The sequence below is a fragment of the Astyanax mexicanus genome, chromosome 4 (assembly GCF_023375975.1).
Source record: "Astyanax mexicanus isolate ESR-SI-001 chromosome 4, AstMex3_surface, whole genome shotgun sequence".
Classification (NCBI taxonomy): domain Eukaryota; kingdom Metazoa; phylum Chordata; class Actinopteri; order Characiformes; family Acestrorhamphidae; genus Astyanax; species Astyanax mexicanus.
The window spans coordinates 26,005,001-26,007,500 of NC_064411.1; the positions used below are offsets into that span (position 1 = coordinate 26,005,001).

General features: G+C 45.6%; 4 non-coding genes and 6 pseudogenes across 4 annotated transcripts; all 10 read left to right on the forward strand.

The window, feature by feature from the left end:
* Positions 1–63: 63 nt before the first annotated feature.
* Positions 64–182, forward strand: LOC125802048 (5S ribosomal RNA). Its single transcript, XR_007439031.1, has one exon. It is a non-coding gene; the product is annotated as a 5S ribosomal RNA (ribosomal RNA).
* Positions 183–292: 110 nt separating this feature from the next.
* On the forward strand, positions 293–411 carry LOC125801833 (5S ribosomal RNA). The gene has a single exon (XR_007438992.1). It is a non-coding gene; the product is annotated as a 5S ribosomal RNA (ribosomal RNA).
* A 110-nt stretch (positions 412–521) lies between these two features.
* LOC125801843 (5S ribosomal RNA) lies at positions 522–640 on the forward strand. Its single transcript, XR_007439002.1, has one exon. It is a non-coding gene; the product is annotated as a 5S ribosomal RNA (ribosomal RNA).
* Positions 641–750: 110 nt separating this feature from the next.
* On the forward strand, positions 751–869 carry LOC125802070 (5S ribosomal RNA). The gene has a single exon (XR_007439033.1). It is a non-coding gene; the product is annotated as a 5S ribosomal RNA (ribosomal RNA).
* A 327-nt stretch (positions 870–1,196) lies between these two features.
* LOC125801901 (5S ribosomal RNA) lies at positions 1,197–1,315 on the forward strand (annotated as a pseudogene).
* Positions 1,316–1,425: 110 nt separating this feature from the next.
* LOC125802030 (5S ribosomal RNA) lies at positions 1,426–1,544 on the forward strand (annotated as a pseudogene).
* A 110-nt stretch (positions 1,545–1,654) lies between these two features.
* LOC125801963 (5S ribosomal RNA) lies at positions 1,655–1,773 on the forward strand (annotated as a pseudogene).
* A 110-nt stretch (positions 1,774–1,883) lies between these two features.
* On the forward strand, positions 1,884–2,002 carry LOC125801979 (5S ribosomal RNA; annotated as a pseudogene).
* Positions 2,003–2,112: 110 nt separating this feature from the next.
* LOC125801863 (5S ribosomal RNA) lies at positions 2,113–2,231 on the forward strand (annotated as a pseudogene).
* A 110-nt stretch (positions 2,232–2,341) lies between these two features.
* LOC125801949 (5S ribosomal RNA) lies at positions 2,342–2,460 on the forward strand (annotated as a pseudogene).
* Positions 2,461–2,500: the final 40 nt, after the last annotated feature.

A 2,500-nucleotide genomic window follows, 5' to 3' on the forward strand; every position in this document is an offset into this window, starting at 1 on the left:
GTGTTATCTGAAACCCAACATAGATGAAGTCGCATAAATAGTCTTGATGAGAGTGTTGCAATCGCATACAGTCACACTGCCCTGAGAACGCCCGATCTCGTCTGATCTCGGAAGCTAAGCAGGGTTTGGCCTGGTTAGTACTTGGATGGGAGACCACCTGGGAATACCAGGTGCTGTAAGCTTTTCCCCTCTTGCTTCTGTGACCATGGTCTTGTTATACATTACAAGTGTATTATCTGAAACCCAACATAGATGAAGTCGCATAAGTAGTCTTGATGAGAGTTCTGTAATCGCTTACGGTCACACAACCCTGAGAACGCCCGATCTCGTCTGATCTCGGAAGCTAAGCAGCGTTTGGTCTGCATAGTACTTCGATGGGAGACCACCTGGGAATACCAGGTGCTGTAAGCTTTTCCCCACTTGCTTCTATGACCATGGTCTTGTTATACATTACTAGTGTGTTCTTTGAAACCCAACATAGATGAAGTCGCATAAGTAGTCTTGATGAGAGTTCTGAAATGCCTTAAGGTCACACAACCCTGAGAACGCCCGATCTCGTCTGATCTCGGAAGCTAAGCAGGGTTTGGCCTGGTTAGTCCTTGGATGGGAGACCACCTGGGAATACCAGGTGCTGTAAGCTTTTCCGCTCTTGCTTCTATGACCATGGTCTTGTTAAACGTTACTAGTGTGTTATTTGAAACCGAACATAGATGAAGTCTCATAAGTAGTCTTGATGATAGTTCTGCAATCGCCTACAGTCACACTACCCTGAGAACGCCCGATCTCGTCTGATCTCGGAAGCTAAGCAGGGTTTGGCCTGGTTAGTACTTGGATGGGAGACCACCTGGGAATACCAGGTGCTGTAAGCTTTTCCGCTCTTGCTTCTATGACCATGGTCTTGTTATACGTTACTAGTGTTGTCTGAAACCCAACATAGATGAAGTCGCATAAATAGTCTTGATGAGAGTGTTGCAATTGCCTACAGTCACACTACCCTGAGAACGCCTGATCTCGGAAGCTAAGCAGTGTTTGTCCTGGTTAGTACTTGGATGGGAGACCATCTGGTAATACCAGGTGCTGTAAGCTTTTCCCCTCTTGCTTCTATGACCATGGTCGTGTTATACATTACTAGTGTGTAATCTAAAACCCAACATAGATGAAGTCGCATAAGTAGTCTTGATGAGAATTCTGCAATCGCTTACGGTCATACTACCCTGAAAACGCTCAATCTCGTCTGATCTCGGAAGCTAAGCAGGGTTTGCCCTGGTTAGTACTTGGATGGAAGACCACCTGGGAATACCAGGTGCTATAAGCTTTTCCCCTCTTGCTTCTATTACCATGGTCTTTTTATACATTACTAATTTGTTATCTGAAACCGAACATAGATGAAGTTGCATAAGTAGTCTTGATGAGAGCTCTGCAATGGCTTACGGTCACACTACCCAGAGAACGCCCGATCTCGTCTGATCTCGGAAGCTAAGCAGGGTTTGCCCTGGTTAGTACTTGTGTGGAAGACCACCTGGGAATATCAGGTGCTTTAAGCTTTTCCCCTCTTGCTTCTATTACCATGGTCTTGTTATACATTACTAGTTTGTTATCTGAAACCCAAAATAGATGAAGTTGCATAAGTAGTCTTGATGAGAGCTCTGCAATGGCTTACGGTCACACTACCCTGAGAACGCCCGATCTCGTCTGATCTCCGAAGCTAAGCAGGGTTTGGCCTGGTTAGTACTTGGATTTGAGACCACCTGGGAATACCAGGTGCTGTAAGCTTTTCCCCTCCTGCTTCTATGACCATGGTCTTGATATACATTACTAGTGTGTAATCTAAAACCCAACATAGATGAAGTCGCATAAGTAGTCTTGCTGAGAGGTCAGCAATCGCTTACGGTCACACTACCCTGAGAACGCCCGATCTCGTCTGATCTCGGAAGCTAAGCAGGGTTTGCCCTGGTTAGTACTTGTGTGGAAGACCACCTGGGAATATCAGGTGCTTTAAGCTTTTCCCCTCTTGCTTCTATTACCATGGTCTTGTTATACATTACTAGTTTGTTATCTGAAACCCAACATAGATGAAGTTGCATAAGTAGTCTTGATGAGAGCTCTGCAATGGCTTATGGTCACACTACCCTGAGAACGCCCGATCTCGTCTGATCTCGGAAGCTAAGCAGGGTTTGCCCTGGTTAGTACTTGGATGGAAGACCACCTGGGAATACCAGGTGCTTTAAGCTTTTCCCCTCTTGCTTCTATTACCATGGTCTTTTTATGCATTACTAGTTTGTTATCTGAAACCCAACATATATGAAGTCGCATAAGTAGTCTTGATGAGAGGTCAGCAATCGCTTACGGTCACACTACCCTGAGATTGCCCGATCTCGTCTGGTCTCGGAAGCTAAGCAGGGTTTGTCCTGGTTAGTATTTGTATGGGAGACCACCTGGGAATACCAGGTGCTGTAAGCTTTTCCCCTCTTGCTTCTTTGACCATGGTCATGTTATACGT